General features: G+C 44.2%; 7 non-coding genes across 7 annotated transcripts; all 7 read right to left on the reverse strand.

Annotated features, from left to right (window-relative positions):
- Nucleotides 1–946: 946 nt before the first annotated feature.
- On the reverse strand, nucleotides 947–1,137 carry LOC130325142 (U2 spliceosomal RNA). Its single transcript, XR_008870007.1, has one exon. It is a non-coding gene; the product is annotated as a U2 spliceosomal RNA (small nuclear RNA).
- Nucleotides 1,138–3,233: 2,096 nt separating this feature from the next.
- Nucleotides 3,234–3,424, reverse strand: LOC130325143 (U2 spliceosomal RNA). Its single transcript, XR_008870008.1, has one exon. It is a non-coding gene; the product is annotated as a U2 spliceosomal RNA (small nuclear RNA).
- Nucleotides 3,425–5,483: 2,059 nt separating this feature from the next.
- Nucleotides 5,484–5,674, reverse strand: LOC130325072 (U2 spliceosomal RNA). Its single transcript, XR_008869953.1, has one exon. It is a non-coding gene; the product is annotated as a U2 spliceosomal RNA (small nuclear RNA).
- Nucleotides 5,675–7,765: 2,091 nt separating this feature from the next.
- On the reverse strand, nucleotides 7,766–7,956 carry LOC130325090 (U2 spliceosomal RNA). Its single transcript, XR_008869969.1, has one exon. It is a non-coding gene; the product is annotated as a U2 spliceosomal RNA (small nuclear RNA).
- A 3,642-nt stretch (nucleotides 7,957–11,598) lies between these two features.
- Nucleotides 11,599–11,789, reverse strand: LOC130325145 (U2 spliceosomal RNA). The gene has a single exon (XR_008870010.1). It is a non-coding gene; the product is annotated as a U2 spliceosomal RNA (small nuclear RNA).
- A 2,099-nt stretch (nucleotides 11,790–13,888) lies between these two features.
- LOC130325146 (U2 spliceosomal RNA) lies at nucleotides 13,889–14,079 on the reverse strand. Its single transcript, XR_008870011.1, has one exon. It is a non-coding gene; the product is annotated as a U2 spliceosomal RNA (small nuclear RNA).
- A 7,842-nt stretch (nucleotides 14,080–21,921) lies between these two features.
- LOC130325147 (U2 spliceosomal RNA) lies at nucleotides 21,922–22,112 on the reverse strand. Its single transcript, XR_008870012.1, has one exon. It is a non-coding gene; the product is annotated as a U2 spliceosomal RNA (small nuclear RNA).
- Between the last annotated feature and the right edge of the window lie 1,550 nt (nucleotides 22,113–23,662).

Here is a 23,662-nt window from a genome sequence, read left to right on the forward strand (position 1 = left end):
AGGATTTATACTGATTTTTCCTGTCTGAATTTGTCGCACAGAAAGTTGCAGGCCAAATATGTGTGACATTTCTGCGACTTTAGCTTCTAGAGCATTTTTACAACATTATACATAGGTGCTGAATACATAAAAAGCGACTGTTCAGCGACAGACAAGTCGCATCGGCTGAAAGTAGGCCAGAATGTCAGTCCATGTTGGAGCAGGTTTAGATACAGTCTAAAGTATAGATCTCAAAGTCTGTGCACAGAATTTAGCAAGGGCCTCGCACCTTCTGATGCATCAGGTAGGTGCACAATAGCATAGCCTAACCCTCTGTACTTTGGTCTATATTGATGCGGGACATAGACAGCCAGCTGATGACCAATCCATTAGTGCAATGGATGGCTGGAAGCATTTGTCTTTGCCTTTGCAATACCACAGAAGCAATGCATGGTCAATGTACAGCAATGACACACCTGTGTGAACAGCCAGGAGACCCTCCCCCCCCCCATGTTATGTTACATAGTTACATAGTTAGTACGGTCGAAAAAAGACATATGTCCATCAAGTTCAACCAGGGAATTAAGGGGTAGGGGTGTGGCGCGATATTGGGGAAGGGATGAGATTTTATATTTCTTCATAAGCATTAATCTTATTTTGTCAATTAGGAACATTCAGCACCCACCCGCTATCAAGGCAGCTGCCTATCATGTCATGCCCTACCTGCACAGGTGTGCTGGCTACTCAAATGATCCAATTAAGGAGGCCATTTAGTCAGCAGCAGCAGAAGTCCTGTGCCTGGACGCTCCAACAGCGGCCAGACACAAGCAGAAGCAGAAGCAGCAGAAGCAGCACCACCTTTTGTTTTTTGGCTGCAGCAGCAGCAAGGCCCACAGGGCTGGCTAGCTGGCTAGCCAGCAAGCAGGTAGCAATGAAAGTAGGAATCTTTCTTTTTAACCCTGTAAGGGGGTGGTGCACTGTACCCGAAGATACTGCCATATCGGGTCAATGCATAGGGCGACGGAAGCAAGCTTCGAAATCGGCCCCCGTTCTCAAAAATCCATTTAATATATGGTCCCCAGATAGGGGACGTATCAGATATTAAACTGATAAGAACAGATACTACACTTGATCTTAGCCAAAAGGCCGAGAAGCGATAACCGTGAAAGGGGCGGGCCCAACAAGGTGCCCTTCATGGGCACTATCACTGCTTGCTGTCAGGGAGGCTGCCAGACAATTTTCCATGCACACTCTGGGCTGGGGGGCAGTCAACCACCAGTACACACAGCAGAACCTAAACCCATACCATTATTGCTAAGCAGCAAGACAGGGGCCCATTGCACTCCCACGGGGCCTTTTTAAATGCAATCCATAACCCGGATTTGCCAGGAACCCTTCTTACTCCTCCTACTTGCATGTGACACTGGGCTTAGGATCTGCATAGGAAACACACACACAAGCACACACCTACCTTTGTTGCCTGCAGATGCCTCCTTGGCTGTCCCCAAACGGTATCAAACCAACACCCACGGGAAGCTGTAAGCATAGAGGACATGCCTGCACCCCATTGGACTTACCTGTGTGGGTTAAACCCGGGTTATTTGACAACCTATGGCGGTGATGGTTCTGCTCAGGCAGAGCAGTGCTGATGCTCCTCATAAAGCTGTCGCTGCTGTGAAGGTTCTAGGTGACATCACAAATCCCTATGGTTACATACACAACAAAGCTGGGTTGTTGTTGTTTACACTCTGCAAGGCCTGTGGAAGTGAGTGACATCATAGCACTGTAGTTCTGAGGGTTCTAGATGGATGCAACAATCTCCTGTTGCTTCTATGAAGGCCATAATAGACGACATCACCAAACAGCTCCATAGTCACATACACAGCAAAGGAGAGATGTTGTTTACACCTAGTGATGTCAGTGGTATTGAGTGACATCACAGCACAGTGCTAAGGCTCCTGGGCCTGGACACAGCAGCGGCTGCAATATCTCAACGGAGAATACGTTTATATATATGTGTGTGTGTGCGCGTATATATATATATATAGATATATATATATATATATTTCTCCGCCGAAATCACTTTTAAACCCATTTCCACCTTTTTTTCCCTTCTCTTCCTCTTACTTTTTTTTCACGTTTTTTTACGTTTTTCTCCTTTTCGCCTCTTTTCTGGGCGTATTATTCTTCTTTTTCTTCTTTTTTTTCGTCTAATGCATACCCCATCAGTGCAGCAATGCTTATTCAATACCGCCAGCAGATGGAGACACTGGGGGATAATTTTCTAAGGATTTATACTGATTTTTCCTGTCTGAATTTGTCGCACAGAAAGTTGCAGGCCAAATATGTGTGACATTTCTGCGACTTTAGCTTCTAGAGCATTTTTACAACATTATACATAGGTGCTGAATACATAAAAAGCGACTGTTCAGCGACAGACAAGTCGCATCGGCTGAAAGTAGGCCAGAATGTCAGTCCATGTTGGAGCAGGTTTAGATACAGTCTAAAGTATAGATCTCAAAGTCTGTGCACAGAATTTAGCAAGGGCCTCGCACCTTCTGATGCATCAGGTAGGTGCACAATAGCATAGCCTAACCCTCTGTACTTTGGTCTATATTGATGCGGGACATAGACAGCCAGCTGATGACCAATCCATTAGTGCAATGGATGGCTGGAAGCATTTGTCTTTGCCTTTGCAATACCACAGAAGCAATGCATGGTCAATGTACAGCAATGACACACCTGTGTGAACAGCCAGGAGACCCTCCCCCCCCCCATGTTATGTTACATAGTTACATAGTTAGTACGGTCGAAAAAAGACATATGTCCATCAAGTTCAACCAGGGAATTAAGGGGTAGGGGTGTGGCGCGATATTGGGGAAGGGATGAGATTTTATATTTCTTCATAAGCATTAATCTTATTTTGTCAATTAGGAACATTCAGCACCCACCCGCTATCAAGGCAGCTGCTATCAAGGCAGCTGCCTATCATGTCATGCCCTACCTGCACAGGTGTGCTGGCTACTCAAATGATCCAATTAAGGAGGCCATTTAGTCAGCAGCAGCAGAAGTCCTGTGCCTGGACGCTCCAACAGCGGCCAGACACAAGCAGAAGCAGAAGCAGCAGAAGCAGCAGCAGCACCACCTTTTGTTTTTTGGCTGCAGCAGCAGCAAGGCCCACAGGGCTGGCTAGCTGGCTAGCCAGCAAGCAGGTAGCAATGAAAGTAGGAATCTTTCTTTTTAACCCTGTAAGGGGGTGGTGCACTGTACCCGAAGATACTGCCATATCGGGTCAATGCATAGGGCGACGGAAGCAAGCTTCGAAATCGGCCCCCGTTCTCAAAAATCCATTTAATATATGGTCCCCAGATAGGGGACGTATCAGATATTAAACTGATAAGAACAGATACTACACTTGATCTTAGCCAAAAGGCCGAGAAGCGATAACCGTGAAAGGGGCGGGCCCAACAAGGTGCCCTTCATGGGCACTATCACTGCTTGCTGTCAGGGAGGCTGCCAGACAATTTTCCATGCACACTCTGGGCTGGGGGGCAGTCAACCACCAGTACACACAGCAGAACCTAAACCCATACCATTATTGCTAAGCAGCAAGACAGGGGCCCATTGCACTCCCACGGGGCCTTTTTAAATGCAATCCATAACCCGGATTTGCCAGGAACCCTTCTTACTCCTCCTACTTGCATGTGACACTGGGCTTAGGATCTGCATAGGAAACACACACACAAGCACACACCTACCTTTGTTGCCTGCAGATGCCTCCTTGGCTGTCCCCAAACGGTATCAAACCAACACCCACGGGAAGCTGTAAGCATAGAGGACATGCCTGCACCCCATTGGACTTACCTGTGTGGGTTAAACCCAGGTTATTTGACAACCTATGGCGGTGATGGTTCTGCTCAGGCAGAGCAGTGCTGATGCTCCTCATAAAGCTGTCGCTGCTGTGAAGGTTCTAGGTGACATCACAAATCCCTATGGTTACATACACAACAAAGCTGGGTTGTTGTTGTTTACACTCTGCAAGGCCTGTGGAAGTGAGTGACATCATAGCACTGTAGTTCTGAGGGTTCTAGATGGATGCAACAATCTCCTGTTGCTTCTATGAAGGCCATAATAGACGACATCACCAAACAGCTCCATAGTCACATACACAGCAAAGGAGAGATGTTGTTTACACCTAGTGATGTCAGTGGTATTGAGTGACATCACAGCACAGTGCTAAGGCTCCTGGGCCTGGACACAGCAGCGGCTGCAATATCTCAACGGAGAATACGTTTATATATATGTGTGTGTGTGCGCGTATATATATATATATATATTTCTCCGCCGAAATCACTTTTAAACCCATTTCCACCTTTTTTTCCCTTCTCTTCCTCTTACTTTTTTTTCACGTTTTTTTACGTTTTTCTCCTTTTCGCCTCTTTTCTGGGCGTATTATTCTTCTTTTTCTTCTTTTTTTTCGTCTAATGCATACCCCATCAGTGCAGCAATGCTTATTCAATACCGCCAGCAGATGGAGACACTGGGGGATAATTTTCTAAGGATTTATACTGATTTTTCCTGTCTGAATTTGTCGCACAGAAAGTTGCAGGCCAAATATGTGTGACATTTCTGCGACTTTAGCTTCTAGAGCATTTTTACAACATTATACATAGGTGCTGAATACATAAAAAGCGACTGTTCAGCGACAGACAAGTCGCATCGGCTGAAAGTAGGCCAGAATGTCAGTCCATGTTGGAGCAGGTTTAGATACAGTCTAAAGTATAGATCTCAAAGTCTGTGCACAGAATTTAGCAAGGGCCTCGCACCTTCTGATGCATCAGGTAGGTGCACAATAGCATAGCCTAACCCTCTGTACTTTGGTCTATATTGATGCGGGACATAGACAGCCAGCTGATGACCAATCCATTAGTGCAATGGATGGCTGGAAGCATTTGTCTTTGCCTTTGCAATACCACAGAAGCAATGCATGGTCAATGTACAGCAATGACACACCTGTGTGAACAGCCAGGAGACCCTCCCCCCCCCCATGTTATGTTACATAGTTACATAGTTAGTACGGTCGAAAAAAGACATATGTCCATCAAGTTCAACCAGGGAATTAAGGGGTAGGGGTGTGGCGCGATATTGGGGAAGGGATGAGATTTTATATTTCTTCATAAGCATTAATCTTATTTTGTCAATTAGGAACATTCAGCACCCACCCGCTATCAAGGCAGCTGCCTATCATGTCATGCCCTACCTGCACAGGTGTGCTGGCTACTCAAATGATCCAATTAAGGAGGCCATTTAGTCAGCAGCAGCAGAAGTCCTGTGCCTGGACGCTCCAACAGCGGCCAGACACAAGCAGAAGCAGAAGCAGCAGAAGCAGCACCACCTTTTGTTTTTTGGCTGCAGCAGCAGCAAGGCCCACAGGGCTGGCTAGCTGGCTAGCCAGCAAGCAGGTAGCAATGAAAGTAGGAATCTTTCTTTTTAACCCTGTAAGGGGGTGGTGCACTGTACCCGAAGATACTGCCATATCGGGTCAATGCATAGGGCGACGGAAGCAAGCTTCGAAATCGGCCCCCGTTCTCAAAAATCCATTTAATATATGGTCCCCAGATAGGGGACGTATCAGATATTAAACTGATAAGAACAGATACTACACTTGATCTTAGCCAAAAGGCTGAGAAGCGATAACCGTGAAAGGGGCGGGCCCAACAAGGTGCCCTTCATGGGCACTATCACTGCTTGCTGTCAGGGAGGCTGCCAGACAATTTTCCATGCACACTCTGGGCTGGGGGGCAGTCAACCACCAGTACACACAGCAGAACCTAAACCCATACCATTATTGCTAAGCAGCAAGACAGGGGCCCATTGCACTCCCACGGGGCCTTTTTAAATGCAATCCATAACCCGGATTTGCCAGGAACCCTTCTTACTCCTCCTACTTGCATGTGACACTGGGCTTAGGATCTGCATAGGAAACACACACACAAGCACACACCTACCTTTGTTGCCTGCAGATGCCTCCTTGGCTGTCCCCAAACGGTATCAAACCAACACCCACGGGAAGCTGTAAGCATAGAGGACATGCCTGCACCCCATTGGACTTACCTGTGTGGGTTAAACCCGGGTTATTTGACAACCTATGGCGGTGATGGTTCTGCTCAGGCAGAGCAGTGCTGATGCTCCTCATAAAGCTGTCGCTGCTGTGAAGGTTCTAGGTGACATCACAAATCCCTATGGTTACATACACAACAAAGCTGGGTTGTTGTTGTTTACACTCTGCAAGGCCTGTGGAAGTGAGTGACATCATAGCACTGTAGTTCTGAGGGTTCTAGATGGATGCAACAATCTCCTGTTGCTTCTATGAAGGCCATAATAGACGACATCACCAAACAGCTCCATAGTCACATACACAGCAAAGGAGAGATGTTGTTTACACCTAGTGATGTCAGTGGTATTGAGTGACATCACAGCACAGTGCTAAGGCTCCTGGGCCTGGACACAGCAGCGGCTGCAATATCTCAACGGAGAATACGTTTATATATATGTGTGTGTGTGCGCGTATATATATATATATATATATATATATATATATATATATATATATATTTCTCCGCCGAAATCACTTTTAAACCCATTTCCACCTTTTTTTCCCTTCTCTTCCTCTTACTTTTTTTTCACGTTTTTTTACGTTTTTCTCCTTTTCGCCTCTTTTCTGGGCGTATTATTCTTCTTTTTCTTCTTTTTTTTCGTCTAATGCATACCCCATCAGTGCAGCAATGCTTATTCAATACCGCCAGCAGATGGAGACACTGGGGGATAATTTTCTAAGGATTTATACTGATTTTTCCTGTCTGAATTTGTCGCACAGAAAGTTGCAGGCCAAATATGTGTGACATTTCTGCGACTTTAGCTTCTAGAGCATTTTTACAACATTATACATAGGTGCTGAATACATAAAAAGCGACTGTTCAGCGACAGACAAGTCGCATCGGCTGAAAGTAGGCCAGAATGTCAGTCCATGTTGGAGCAGGTTTAGATACAGTCTAAAGTATAGATCTCAAAGTCTGTGCACAGAATTTAGCAAGGGCCTCGCACCTTCTGATGCATCAGGTAGGTGCACAATAGCATAGCCTAACCCTCTGTACTTTGGTCTATATTGATGCGGGACATAGACAGCCAGCTGATGACCAATCCATTAGTGCAATGGATGGCTGGAAGCATTTGTCTTTGCCTTTGCAATACCACAGAAGCAATGCATGGTCAATGTACAGCAATGACACACCTGTGTGAACAGCCAGGAGACCCCCCCCCCCCCCCATGTTATGTTACATAGTTACATAGTTAGTACGGTCGAAAAAAGACATATGTCCATCAAGTTCAACCAGGGAATTAAGGGGTAGGGGTGTGGCGCGATATTGGGGAAGGGATGAGATTTTATATTTCTTCATAAGCATTAATCTTATTTTGTCAATTAGGAACATTCAGCACCCACCCGCTATCAAGGCAGCTGCCTATCATGTCATGCCCTACCTGCACAGGTGTGCTGGCTACTCAAATGATCCAATTAAGGAGGCCATTTAGTCAGCAGCAGAAGTCCTGTGCCTGGACGCTCCAACAGCGGCCAGACACAAGCAGAAGCAGAAGCAGCAGAAGCAGCAGCAGCACCACCTTTTGTTTTTTGGCTGCAGCAGCAGCAAGGCCCACAGGGCTGGCTAGCTGGCTAGCCAGCAAGCAGGTAGCAATGAAAGTAGGAATCTTTCTTTTTAACCCTGTAAGGGGGTGGTGCACTGTACCCGAAGATACTGCCATATCGGGTCAATGCATAGGGCGACGGAAGCAAGCTTCGAAATCGGCCCCCGTTCTCAAAAATCCATTTAATATATGGTCCCCAGATAGGGGACGTATCAGATATTAAACTGATAAGAACAGATTTTTTTTTTTTTTTAAGTTAGCCCTCAGAAACTCAATCAGAGTTCCAAGATCTTATTTGAACTCGATTGTTGCTCATCATCAGGTAACCCATTTTTTTATTTCTTCTTAACACTAATGACCACAAAATAAAATCAATAAAAAAGATTTAACCAGAAAAAAAAAACACACATTTACAATAACAAACAAACATTGCTTTCACCAGTAATTAATCAGAGAGACATTCCATTTCTCCAGGCATATACCATTAGGAAATCTATCATTCCACGGTTTATCGTTCCTCTTATCATCTGTCTTTTTACCGGAAGTCCCAACCAAGATGGAACTTTATAAGTGTCCAAAAATCTGTCCATATCAGCTTGAAATGAAAAATACACTTTGTCTCTAGCTTCCTCGTACCGATTTTCATATTTCGACCTTAGTTCCATTAAATCCATATCAAATGGTCTTCTTTCCTTTTTTGGCATATTTTCCAACATGCCATCCAAAACACCTCCAAATTCCATTGGTACATAAACCTCTTCTTTCTTTTTCTTTTCTTCAGCCACTTTTCTGGCTGGAACTTCCTCCAACTCAGGTTCTCCAATTTCTTCTTCTTCCCTACTCCTTTTAGCTGCTGTTTCCTTTTTCGTTGTTTGTTTCTTGGGACATACATTTACCAGGTGATCTTCCTCACCGCACAGATGACACTTCTTTTTTTTGTTGTTGTTGCAGGTGTCTGCTTCATGACCTCCCTCCTGGCACTTATAGCACCATGAGTGAGTACATAGGTCTTTCCCGTGCCCGTATTGTTTACATTTACGGCAAAATTCCTCCATCCCTGAATAGAACAAGTCACCATTGACCGATCCAATTTTGAATCGCCCAGGTGGATAAATCACTTTACCGTCAGGTTCCTTTTTAAATTTAACTTTAAATTTCCATTTTGTAGTCCATAGGCCATATTGGTTCAGGACTTTTCCCTTTGACAGAATATTGTCACAGAATCTAGAAAGAAAAGTCTCAATGTCTTTTTCCAGTATATATGGGCTATACATCCGTACCGTCAATATTTTCTCCTGGTTCGGAAAATGCGGGGTCACCTCCACACCCTCCAAAACTGGATTGGCCTTCTTTTGCTGGTACTTGCTGCAAAAAAAATTAAAGTCCTCTTCAGAAGCCAATATAACATCGTAGTGTCCATTTCTTGGGAATTCAAGCATAGACAGGATTTGTTCCTTCTTAATTTCCAGCAACTTGAATAAGATCTCCTCGACCACGAAACCTAATCCTTTTCCTCTCTTGCAGGTATCCAATAAGGAAATCCGAACTCCATTTCTGAGCTTAGCATACTCAGGGATGCCTTCTGATGATGCTCCACTTGATCCAGCCATGTCCATCAGGATAAACACCTCCCCCACTGTAAGCAGGTAGGTGGTGGTGATCGCTCCCCGTTGTCTGGGGACTAAGCCGGCTCCCTAATAGCAGCAGGGGGGTGAAGTCCCTCCGTTAAGAAGGACGATCCCCCCAGGCAAAGGAGCCGGGTACCCCAGACACCCTCTGGCCAGACCAAGTGAGCAGAACTACACTTGATCTTAGCCAAAAGGCCGAGAAGCGATAACCGTGAAAGGGGCGGGCCCAACAAGGTGCCCTTCATGGGCACTATCACTGCTTGCTGTCAGGGAGGCTGCCAGACAATTTTCCATGCACACTCTGGGCTGGGGGGCAGTCAACCACCAGTACACACAGCAGAACCTAAACCCATACCATTATTGCTAAGCAGCAAGACAGGGGCCCATTGCACTCCCACGGGGCCTTTTTAAATGCAATCCATAACCCGGATTTGCCAGGAACCCTTCTTACTCCTCCTACTTGCATGTGACACTGGGCTTAGGATCTGCATAGGAAACACACACACAAGCACACACCTACCTTTGTTGCCTGCAGATGCCTCCTTGGCTGTCCCCAAACGGTATCAAACCAACACCCACGGGAAGCTGTAAGCATAGAGGACATGCCTGCACCCCATTGGACTTACCTGTGTGGGTTAAACCCGGGTTATTTGACAACCTATGGCGGTGATGGTTCTGCTCAGGCAGAGCAGTGCTGATGCTCCTCATAAAGCTGTCGCTGCTGTGAAGGTTCTAGGTGACATCACAAATCCCTATGGTTACATACACAACAAAGCTGGGTTGTTGTTGTTTACACTCTGCAAGGCCTGTGGAAGTGAGTGACATCATAGCACTGTAGTTCTGAGGGTTCTAGATGGATGCAACAATCTCCTGTTGCTTCTATGAAGGCCATAATAGACGACATCACCAAACAGCTCCATAGTCACATACACAGCAAAGGAGAGATGTTGTTTACACCTAGTGATGTCAGTGGTATTGAGTGACATCACAGCACAGTGCTAAGGCTCCTGGGCCTGGACACAGCAGCGGCTGCAATATCTCAACGGAGAATACGTTTATATATATGTGTGTGTGTGCGCGTATATATATATATATATATATATATATATATATATATATATATATTTCTCCGCCGAAATCACTTTTAAACCCATTTCCACCTTTTTTTCCCTTCTCTTCCTCTTACTTTTTTTTCACGTTTTTTTACGTTTTTCTCCTTTTCGCCTCTTTTCTGGGCGTATTATTCTTCTTTTTCTTCTTTTTTTTCGTCTAATGCATACCCCATCAGTGCAGCAATGCTTATTCAATACCGCCAGCAGATGGAGACACTGGGGGATAATTTTCTAAGGATTTATACTGATTTTTCCTGTCTGAATTTGTCGCACAGAAAGTTGCAGGCCAAATATGTGTGACATTTCTGCGACTTTAGCTTCTAGAGCATTTTTACAACATTATACATAGGTGCTGAATACATAAAAAGCGACTGTTCAGCGACAGACAAGTCGCATCGGCTGAAAGTAGGCCAGAATGTCAGTCCATGTTGGAGCAGGTTTAGATACAGTCTAAAGTATAGATCTCAAAGTCTGTGCACAGAATTTAGCAAGGGCCTCGCACCTTCTGATGCATCAGGTAGGTGCACAATAGCATAGCCTAACCCTCTGTACTTTGGTCTATATTGATGCGGGACATAGACAGCCAGCTGATGACCAATCCATTAGTGCAATGGATGGCTGGAAGCATTTGTCTTTGCCTTTGCAATACCACAGAAGCAATGCATGGTCAATGTACAGCAATGACACACCTGTGTGAACAGCCAGGAGACCCCCCCCCCCCATGTTATGTTACATAGTTACATAGTTAGTACGGTCGAAAAAAGACATATGTCCATCAAGTTCAACCAGGGAATTAAGGGGTAGGGGTGTGGCGCGATATTGGGGAAGGGATGAGATTTTATATTTCTTCATAAGCATTAATCTTATTTTGTCAATTAGGAACATTCAGCACCCACCCGCTATCAAGGCAGCTGCCTATCATGTCATGCCCTACCTGCACAGGTGTGCTGGCTACTCAAATGATCCAATTAAGGAGGCCATTTAGTCAGCAGCAGCAGAAGTCCTGTGCCTGGACGCTCCAACAGCGGCCAGACACAAGCAGAAGCAGCAGAAGCAGCAGCAGCACCACCTTTTGTTTTTTGGCTGCAGCAGCAGCAAGGCCCACAGGGCTGGCTAGCTGGCTAGCCAGCAAGCAGGTAGCAATGAAAGTAGGAATCTTTCTTTTTAACCCTGTAAGGGGGTGGTGCACTGTACCCGAAGATACTGCCATATCGGGTCAATGCATAGGGCGACGGAAGCAAGCTTCGAAATCGGCCCCCGTTCTCAAAAATCCATTTAATATATGGTCCCCAGATAGGGGACGTATCAGATATTAAACTGATAAGAACAGATACTACACTTGATCTTAGCCAAAAGGCCGAGAAGCGATAACCGTGAAAGGGGCGGGCCCAACAAGGTGCCCTTCATGGGCACTATCACTGCTTGCTGTCAGGGAGGCTGCCAGACAATTTTCCATGCACACTCTGGGCTGGGGGGCAGTCAACCACCAGTACACACAGCAGAACCTAAACCCATACCATTATTGCTAAGCAGCAAGACAGGGGCCCATTGCACTCCCACGGGGCCTTTTTAAATGCAATCCATAACCCGGATTTGCCAGGAACCCTTCTTACTCCTCCTACTTGCATGTGACACTGGGCTTAGGATCTGCATAGGAAACACACACACAAGCACACACCTACCTTTGTTGCCTGCAGATGCCTCCTTGGCTGTCCCCAAACGGTATCAAACCAACACCCACGGGAAGCTGTAAGCATAGAGGACATGCCTGCACCCCATTGGACTTACCTGTGTGGGTTAAACCCGGGTTATTTGACAACCTATGGCGGTGATGGTTCTGCTCAGGCAGAGCAGTGCTGATGCTCCTCATAAAGCTGTCGCTGCTGTGAAGGTTCTAGGTGACATCACAAATCCCTATGGTTACATACACAACAAAGCTGGTTTGTTGTTGTTTACACTCTGCAAGGCCTGTGGAAGTGAGTGACATCATAGCACTGTAGTTCTGAGGGTTCTAGATGGATGCAACAATCTCCTGTTGCTTCTATGAAGGCCATAATAGACGACATCACCAAACAGCTCCATAGTCACATACACAGCAAAGGAGAGATGTTGTTTACACCTAGTGATGTCAGTGGTATTGAGTGACATCACAGCACAGTGCTAAGGCTCCTGGGCCTGGACACAGCAGCGGCTGCAATATCTCAACGGAGAATACGTTTATATATATGTGTGTGTGTGCGCGTATATATATATATATATATATATATATATATATATATATATATTTCTCCGCCGAAATCACTTTTAAACCCATTTCCACCTTTTTTTCCCTTCTCTTCCTCTTACTTTTTTTTCACGTTTTTTTACGTTTTTCTCCTTTTCGCCTCTTTTCTGGGCGTATTATTCTTCTTTTTCTTCTTTTTTTTCGTCTAATGCATACCCCATCAGTGCAGCAATGCTTATTCAATACCGCCAGCAGATGGAGACACTGGGGGATAATTTTCTAAGGATTTATACTGATTTTTCCTGTCTGAATTTGTCGCACAGAAAGTTGCAGGCCAAATATGTGTGACATTTCTGCGACTTTAGCTTCTAGAGCATTTTTACAACATTATACATAGGTGCTGAATACATAAAAAGCGACTGTTCAGCGACAGACAAGTCGCATCGGCTGAAAGTAGGCCAGAATGTCAGTCCATGTTGGAGCAGGTTTAGATACAGTCTAAAGTATAGATCTCAAAGTCTGTGCACAGAATTTAGCAAGGGCCTCGCACCTTCTGATGCATCAGGTAGGTGCACAATAGCATAGCCTAACCCTCTGTACTTTGGTCTATATTGATGCGGGACATAGACAGCCAGCTGATGACCAATCCATTAGTGCAATGGATGGCTGGAAGCATTTGTCTTTGCCTTTGCAATACCACAGAAGCAATGCATGGTCAATGTACAGCAATGACACACCTGTGTGAACAGCCAGGAGACCCCCCCCCCCCCATGTTATGTTACATAGTTACATAGTTAGTACGGTCGAAAAAAGACATATGTCCATCAAGTTCAACCAGGGAATTAAGGGGTAGGGGTGTGGCGCGATATTGGGGAAGGGATGAGATTTTATATTTCTTCATAAGCATTAATCTTATTTTGTCAATTAGGAACATTCAGCACCCACCCGCTATCAAGGCAGCTGCCTATCATGTCATGCCCTACCTGCACAGGTGTGCTGGCTACTCAAATGATCCAATTAAGGAGGCCATTTAGTCAGCAGCAGCAGAAGTCCTGTGCCTGGACGCTCAACAGCGGCCATACACAAGCAGAAGCAGAAGCAGCAGAAGCAGCAGCAGAAGCAGCAGCAGCACCACCTTTTGTTTTTTGGCTGCAGCAGCAGCAAGGCCCACAGGGCTGGCTAGCTGGCTAGCCAGCAAGCAGGTAGCAATGGAAGTAGGAATCTTTCTTTTTAACCCTGTAAGGGGGTGGTGCACTGTACCCGAAGATACTGCCATATCGGGTCAATGCATAGGGCGACGGAAGCAAGCTTCGAAATCGGCCCCCGTTCTCAAAAATCCATTTAATATATGGTCCCCAGATAGGGGACGTATCAGATATTAAACTGATAAGAACAGATACTACACTTGATCTTAGCCAAAAGGCCGAGAAGCGATAACCGTGAAAGGGGCGGGCCCAACAAGGTGCCCTTCATGGGCACTATCACTGCTTGCTGTCAGGGAGGCTGCCAGACAATTTTCCATGCACACTCTGGGCTGGGGGGCAGTCAACCACCAGTACACACAGCAGAACCTAAACCCATACCATTATTGCTAAGCAGCAAGACAGGGGCCCATTGCACTCCCACGGGGCCTTTTTAAATGCAATCCATAACCCGGATTTGCCAGGAACCCTTCTTACTCCTCCTACTTGCATGTGACACTGGGCTTAGGATCTGCATAGGAAACACACACACAAGCACACACCTACCTTTGTTGCCTGCAGATGCCTCCTTGGCTGTCCCCAAACGGTATCAAACCAACACCCACGGGAAGCTGTAAGCATAGAGGACATGCCTGCACCCCATTGGACTTACCTGTGTGGGTTAAACCCGGGTTATTTGACAACCTATGGCGGTGATGGTTCTGCTCAGGCAGAGCAGTGCTGATGCTCCTCATAAAGCTGTCGCTGCTGTGAAGGTTCTAGGTGACATCACAAATCCCTATGGTTACATACACAACAAAGCTGGGTTGTTGTTGTTTACACTCTGCAAGGCCTGTGGAAGTGAGTGACATCATAGCACTGTAGTTCTGAGGGTTCTAGATGGATGCAACAATTGGGGATTTTCCTAGTATTATGACGGAAAATATGGATTTTATAGAAGACAGGAGGCGAGCATTATATGCATTGTTCTTCTTTACTGCAGACATATAGCAGCCCATAAACAGTTAAATTCCACAAGAAAAAACTTTACACACAATGTGAAACGTACAGGTGTGACCACCTAACTTGCTAGATAAATGTAACCAATGAGAATACAGGATCCCATATATAAGGTTCAGGTAAAGCATATTCTTCCTCTTCTTTGTGCGGATAGATAAGTTCAACATAAAGTCCAATAAGTAAGGTCCAACTGAAAAATTTTCTGTAACTTCGAAAAACTGTAGAATGACTGAATAGGGTTGTATACAATTTGGACTCCTTCAATGATGTAATTGGAGGAAAACTTGAGAGAGGAAAGAGGTCATCATCCAAAAGAATATAAATTGAAGAACGTAGGTCGACATCCCTGGTTGATTAATAAGCTGAAATATATCAAAATATAATAGTTAGAAGGGTGGTAGAGGGAGGGATAATGCTCGCCTCCTGTCTTTTATAAAATCCATATTTTCCGTCATAATACTAGGAAAATCCCCAATTTTATAACAAGACAGGAGGCTCGCATTATATGCATGTTTAAAGTTATCGAATTATATTCAACAAACAAAAAATAATAATCAATTATAGTAATGACATAGATATATGGGAATCAGGTCTATAATAAAAGGTTTTAAAAGTTGAATCTGAAGACCAATTAGCTGCCTTCAGAAGGTCTGATAAAGAGCCACCTGTTTGAATTATTTTAGTGGATACTGCTCCTCTAACAGAATGAGCCCCAAATACCGAAGTATCGATACCAGCCATACACATGACGTTTCTGACCCATCTAGCTAGAGTTGCAGAAGAAACAGGTAAATGAGGTTTACAGAAGGAAATGAGTAATTGAGAACAAGCAGAATGTCGAAGTGTTAAAGTTCTAGTCTCATATGCTTGAAGACATTTGACTACACAAAGTTTGTCGTTATGAGGAAAGGATGGATAAAACACCTGACGAATATTAGTTTTTGTCCTTTTATATATAAAGAAGATAACTCCTTGAGGGGAGAATTGTCTTTGAGATACATCAAGAATTCTGACATCAGAAATCCTTTTAATGGATATTAGACAGAGTAACGTAGTTAATTTAAAAGACAGAAGTTTTAACGAAAGAGTATCATTATCTTGCCACGAATTAAATAATTCTAAAATTAAATTGACATCCCAAGTAGATTGATATTTGGGAGTGGGTGGACGTTTAAAACGCATGCCTTTTAGAAGTTTACATACAATCGGATGTTTCCCAATGGGGAGAGTATTTACTGGAGAGTGATAGAAAGATATGGCTGATCGGTACAGGTTCAACGTACGATACGCTTTTCCTGAATCAAAAGAAGCCGATAGATAATTCAAGATACAGGGAATAGGTGCCGATATGGGATCCAGATCCCGTTGTAGGCACCAATCAGACCAAAGTCTCCAGGCTGATCTATAAGCGATCCTGGTGCCTGGAGCCCATGCTTCTGATAAAATGTCTCTAGTTGATTGAGAAAGTACGTACTCCGAGGGGATTGGCCTGAAATTAACCAAGCTACAAGTTGAAGTTGTTGCGACACAATCAGTGGATGTGGATTCCCTAGGGGGTCTAACAACAAATTGTTGAGATTGGGTAAGATCCTTGGATAATCTATTAACATCCCCAATATTTGGGGGAACCAAGGTTGTGATGGCCACCACGGAGTTATTAGTACTACCGAAGCTTTCTGAATTGAGATCTGGAAAAGTAACCTGGGGATCAGAATGAAGGGGGGAAACGCATATAGTCTCTGATTTGGCCAAATTTGTATGAGAGCATCTGTCCCTAATGATTCGGGATCCGGGCGCCAACTGAAGAATCTTTGAATCTGACGATTCAGTCTGGAAGCGAACAGGTCCAAGTATAGAGGACCCCACAAAAGATGAAGTTGGTGAAATATAGAAGGATCTAATCTCCAATCGCTGTAATCCTTGAGATAGCGGGAATTCCAATCGGCTATTATATTGGAAAGGCCCGGGATGTACTCTGCTTTGAGAATGATCTCCCTGTCCAAACAAAAATGCCATAGGTCTTTGGCAATGCTCGCCAACATAGGGGAATTCGTTCCTCCTAAACGATTGATATATTGGACCGCTGAAATATTGTCCATGCGTAAAAGTATACAACAATGGGTTCTGTCCCCCACAAAACTCTTGAGGGCAAAGAATCCGGCCATCAATTCCAGACAATTGATGTGGATTTGAGATTCCTGGATGGACCATTTGCCACCCGTGGATAGGTGGCCACAACGAGCTCCCCATCCAGTTAGGCTTGCGTCTGATTCCAGAATTAGATCTGGCAGGGGGTTGAAAATGGTCTTCCCATTCCATTCCTGGATATGGTGCAGCCACCAAATTAACTCTTCCTTCGCTTCTGAAGATAGTTGGATCTCGTCTGAGTATCCCAAGCCTTCTCTCAAGTGCTGAATTTTTAGACGTTGAAGAGCTCGATAGTGTAACGGGGCCGGAAAGATGGCCTGAATTGATGCAGATAAGAGACCCACAATTCGAGCTATGGCTCGAAGAGAAATTAGGTTTTTGTTGAGTAATGATCGAATTTCCCTGCGAATCGTCTTCAATTTCTTCAATGGAAGGCTCAATAGAGCCGTCTGAGAATTGATCAAGAAACCCAGAAATTCCATTTCCTGAGAAGGAACAAGAATGGATTTGTCTTGGTTTATTAAGAATCCGAGATTTGATAACAGATCCAGAGTCCAATTCATATGGAGAATGGCTAATTGGTATGAACTTGCCATAATGAGAATGTCGTCCAAATAAATTATGAGACGAACACCTCTGGATCGTAATAGTGCTATTATTGGTTTCATCAATTTGGTGAAACACCAAGGGGCCGATGAAAGGCCGAAGGGAAGACAAGTGAACTGCCATTTGTTCCCTTTCCAAACAAATTGAAGAAACGGTTGGGAAATAGGATGAATTGGTACCGTGAGGTAAGCATCTTTTAGATCGACTTTTATCATCCAATCGTTTTCCCATAACATGTCTCTTAGAAGATGGATGCCCTCCATCTTGAAATGGCGATATATTACTAAATTGTTTAATGTTTTTAAATTTATTACTGGGCGATAGCCAGCATCCTTCTTTTTCACTAGAAAAAGATTGCTTACATAACCTGGAAAATTTAGGGGTACCTGAATAATGGCTTGTTTGGTCAGAAGGTCTTTTATTTCCAATTCTATAAGATTTTGATCCTCCACAGAAAAATGAATGGGAGGAGGAGGAAGAGTTTGAGATGGAATAGTAATGAATTCTATCAGATAACCCTTTGTTGTATTGATAATCCATTGGTCGGAAGATATCCTTTCCCAAAAATGGGAAAAATGTAGGAGTCTTCCGCCCACTGGGGGAAGGAAAGAAGTTGTTAATTGTGCACTTACCTGTTGGTCTGGAACGGGTGTTGAATCTTTGTCCCCTTGGTCTCCATGTTCGACCTCGATAAGGGAAAAAGGTTTGGGGTTGAGGTTGTGGTTGGGGAGGGGGGATGGAATAGGCAGCTCTGTCTGTGTAAGCGGGGCCTCTATATTGTGCTCTGAATTGAGTGTGACGGCCGGGAAAACGACCCCTGTTTCTCCCGGCCCTTCCAAAAACCCTAGTGGGAAAGACTTTTTTCAATGACACCTGGGCTTTGTCCAGTGTGGAAAATAAGCCCACGTACTTAGAAATTTCTTTGATAAAATTGTCACCGAAAAGGTGATTATCCACATCCGTGGATGTAGGAGTGGGAGCCAAATAGGTTAGCTGTGGGTCTAATTTTAATAAAATAGATCGTCTTCTCTCTATACAGAAGGCCTCATTTATGCTACCGAACAAGCAAATAGTCCTTTGTATCCATCCCCTAAGGGAGTCATTGTTAATAGGGTTGCCAGTTTTAAATGCCTTTTCGGACATTTCCATAATACAAGTCAATGGGCCCAGTAAATCTAAGAACTTATCCTGACACAGTTTAAAACTGCGGTCAATTCCTTTAATAGGATTTTTTCCCGATTTTTGTATGAATCTAGATAAAATAGGATCAATATCGGGAGTAGCTGAGGAAGCTGTGGATAAAGTGGGACGTGGGCACTCGGCCCTAAGTTTATTCCTGGCTTTATTGTCCATGTTTTTACGTAGCCAGAGACAAATAAATTTGTCTACCTCAGCAGATGGGGTCCACTCTCCGGATCTGGGGTGAACTATTTGGGAGGGATCACAGTAAGGAATGCCTTGACTATCTACCACCTTAGAACTAGAAGGTGTACTGTCATCACAATAAACATCACCCTCAATTTCAGTAGGTAAGTATGAGGGGTCATTTCCATCCGTAAAATCGGAGTCATCAACAAGTTCCCCATCATCTCGTTCTCCATTATAATATTCATAGGTTTCATCGTAAACATATTCCTCAGATATAGGTATATCAGATGTAATATTAACCCGTGTATCATTATACTCCTCCCGGGTAGAGGGTCCTGGATGTTGTGTGGTAACATCAGTATGACTGCACTTTTTAAGCAGATTATCATCATCATTTTGACCTTTTTCTTTGAAAATAGTTTTTCTATGTTTTTTAGGTAATAGGTCATCATGGGAAGAAAGTCTCTTTTTTGTATGACTATGGGAACTCAGGGATTGGTGTGCCAGTTGTGCTGAAGATTGAGATATCGCTCTGGCTACAGAGTCTGCAATGGTTTCTTGAACCGCTGCCATGGCATTATTAACGGCAGTGTGCACAGATCTAGAGACTGAATGGTCCACCAATAATTGTAGTTGGTCATTGATAATAATGTCAGAATTAGAGGACTTTTGCTGTTCAGTAGACATAGTGAAATAGTAGGGCACTTAGTATAATTATTTCCAAAATTAATATATGTTGAAATTAATATATGTGAATATCCAGGAAATAATTAATTAAATATATATAAGTAAATTGTAATACTGTAGTCCTAAAAAGGACAAGATAAGACAGAAACCCCCGAGAATAAAGTAAAAATTATTATTCTAAAGACAGTATATCACTATTGTGAGGAGAAGTGTCACAGGGAGGATTCCTGTCAGGCGAGCAGCGCGCGTCTGACAGGAACGGCTCGAGCGCAGCAAGTGAGAACCACTTGCGCCGAGTTCTCGCGAGACTTAGAAGCAGTCTCGTACAGGGGAAACTGAGGAGGTGCGCGATGTATTAATGGCCGCCGGAGAGTAGCGGGACCACAAGAGCGCACGACAAAGGTAATGTATAGTCAAATTAACCGGAAAGTTAAGATAAAGAAAATAAAAATGAATGTTTAAATCTATACCCGCAGCCGGACAAGGGATAGTAATGGCGTAAGACAGGAAAGATAGATAGACAGAGAATACAGTAGTAATGGAAGGAAAATATCTACTAGAATATATAATTGTATGTTATAAAATTGAATGTACACAGTGATACTTATCTGGCTGCAAGCAGCAAAGAAGAGGAAGAATATGCTTTACCTGAACCTTATATATGGGATCCTGTATTCTCATTGGTTACATTTATCTAGCAAGTTAGGTGGTCACACCTGTACGTTTCACATTGTGTGTAAAGTTTTTTCTTGTGGAATTTAACTGTTTATGGGCTGCTATATGTCTGCAGTAAAGAAGAACAATGCATATAATGCGAGCCTCCTGTCTTGTTATAAAATCTCCTGTTGCTTCTATGAAGGCCATAATAGACGACATCACCAAACAGCTCCATAGTCACATACACAGCAAAGGAGAGATGTTGTTTACACCTAGTGATGTCAGTGGTATTGAGTGACATCACAGCACAGTGCTAAGGCTCCTGGGCCTGGACACAGCAGCGGCTGCAATATCTCAACGGAGAATACGTTTATATATATGTGTGTGTGTGCGCGTATATATATATATATATATATATATATATATATATATTCTCCGCCGAAATCACTTTTAAACCCATTTCCACCTTTTTTTCCCTTCTCTTCCTCTTACTTTTTTTTCACGTTTTTTTACGTTTTTCTCCTTTTCGCCTCTTTTCTGGGCGTATTATTCTTCTTTTTCTTCTTTTTTTTCGTCTAATGCATACCCCATCAGTGCAGCAATGCTTATTCAATACCGCCAGCAGATGGAGACACTGGGGGATAATTTTCTAAGGATTTATACTGATTTTTCCTGTCTGAATTTGTCGCACAGAAAGTTGCAGGCCAAATATGTGTGACATTTCTGCGACTTTAGCTTCTAGAGCATTTTTACAACATTATACATAGGTGCTGAATACATAAAAAGCGACTGTTCAGCGACAGACAAGTCGCATCGGCTGAAAGTAGGCCAGAATGTCAGTCCATGTTGGAGCAGGTTTAGATACAGTCTAAAGTATAGATCTCAAAGTCTGTGCACAGAATTTAGCAAGGGCCTCGCACCTTCTGATGCATCAGGTAGGTGCACAATAGCATAGCCTAACCCTCTGTACTTTGGTCTATATTGATGCGGGACATAGACAGCCAGCTGATGACCAATCCATTAGTGCAATGGATGGCTGGAAGCATTTGTCTTTGCCTTTGCAATACCACAGAAGCAATGCATGGTCAATGTACAGCAATGACACACCTGTGTGAACAGCCAGGAGACCCCCCCCACCCCCATGTTATGTTACATAGTTACATAGTTAGTACGGTCGAAAAAAGACATATGTCCATCAAGTTCAACCAGGGAATTAAGGGGTAGGGGTGTGGCGCGATATTGGGGAAGGGATGAGATTTTATATTTCTTCATAAGCATTAATCTTATTTTGTCAATTAGGAACATTCAGCACCCACCCGCTATCAAGGCAGCTGCCTATCATGTCATGCCCTACCTGCACAGGTGTGCTGGCTACTCAAATGATCCAATTAAGGAGGCCATTTAGTCAGCAGCAGCAGAAGTCCTGTGCCTGGACGCTCCAACAGCGGCCAGACACAAGCAGAAGCAGAAGCAGAAGCAGAAGCAGCAGCAGCAGCACCACCTTTTGTTTTTTGGCTGCAGCAGCAGCAAGGCCCACAGGGCTGGCTAGCTGGCTAGCCAGCAAGCAGGTAGCAATGAAAGTAGGAATCTTTCTTTTTAACCCTGTAAGGGGGTGGTGCACTGTACCCGAAGATACTGCCATATCGGGTCAATGCATAGGGCGACGGAAGCAAGCTTCGAAATCGGCCCCCGTTCTCAAAAATCCATTTAATATATGGTCCCCAGATAGGGGACGTATCAGATATTAAACTGATAAGAACAGATACTACACTTGATCTTAGCCAAAAGGCCGAGAAGCGATAACCGTGAAAGGGGCGGGCCCAACAAGGTGCCCTTCATGGGCACTATCACTGCTTGCTGTCAGGGAGGCTGCCAGACAATTTTCCATGCACACTCTGGGCTGGGGGGCAGTCAACCACCAGTACACACAGCAGAACCTAAACCCATACCATTATTGCTAAGCAGCAAGACAGGGGCCCATTGCACTCCCACGGGGCCTTTTTAAATGCAATCCATAACCCGGATTTGCCAGGAACCCTTCTTACTCCTCCTACTTGCATGTGACACTGGGCTTAGGATCTGCATAGGAAACACACACACAAGCACACACCTACCTTTGTTGCCTGCAGATGCCTCCTTGGCTGTCCCCAAACGGTATCAAACCAACACCCACGGGAAGCTGTAAGCATAGAGGACATGCCTGCACCCCATTGGACTTACCTGTGTGGGTTAAACCCGGGTTATTTGACAACCTATGGCGGTGATGGTTCTGCTCAGGCAGAGCAGTGCTGATGCTCCTCATAAAGCTGTCGCTGCTGTGAAGGTTCTAGGTGACATCACAAATCCCTATGGTTACATACACAACAAAGCTGGGTTGTTGTTGTTTACACTCTGCAAGGCCTGTGGAAGTGAGTGACATCATAGCACTGTAGTTCTGAGGGTTCTAGATGGATGCAACAATCTCCTGTTGCTTCTATGAAGGCCATAATAGACGACATCACCAAACAGCTCCATAGTCACATACACAGCAAAGGAGAGATGTTGTTTACACCTAGTGATGTCAGTGGTATTGAGTGACATCACAGCACAGTGCTAAGGCTCCTGGGCCTGGACACAGCAGCGGCTGCAATATCTCAACGGAGAATACGTTTATAGATATGTGTGTGTGTGCGCGTATATATATATATATATATATATATATATATATATATATATATATTTCTCCGCCGAAATCACTTTTAAACCCATTTCCACCTTTTTTTCCCTTCTCTTCCTCTTACTTTTTTTTCACGTTTTTTTACGTTTTTCTCCTTTTCGCCTCTTTTCTGGGCGTATTATTCTTCTTTTTCTTCTTTTTTTTCGTCTAATGCATACCCCATCAGTGCAGCAATGCTTATTCAATACCGCCAGCAGATGGAGACACTGGGGGATAATTTTCTAAGGATTTATACTGATTTTTCCTGTCTGAATTTGTCGCACAGAAAGTTGCAGGCCAAATATGTGTGACATTTCTGCGACTTTAGCTTCTAGAGCATTTTTACAACATTATACATAGGTGCTGAATACATAAAAAGCGACTGTTCAGCGACAGACAAGTCGCATCGGCTGAAAGTAGGCCAGAATGTCAGTCCATGTTGGAGCAGGTTTAGATACAGTCTAAAGTATAGATCTCAAAGTCTGTGCACAGAATTTAGCAAGGGCCTCGCACCTTCTGATGCATCAGGTAGGTGCACAATAGCATAGCCTAACCCTCTGTACTTTGGTCTATATTGATGCGGGACATAGACAGCCAGCTGATGACCAATCCATTAGTGCAATGGATGGCTGGAAGCATTTGTCTTTGCCTTTGCA

Source organism: Hyla sarda, unplaced genomic scaffold (assembly GCF_029499605.1).
Source record: "Hyla sarda isolate aHylSar1 unplaced genomic scaffold, aHylSar1.hap1 scaffold_270, whole genome shotgun sequence".
NCBI lineage: Eukaryota > Metazoa > Chordata > Amphibia > Anura > Hylidae > Hyla > Hyla sarda.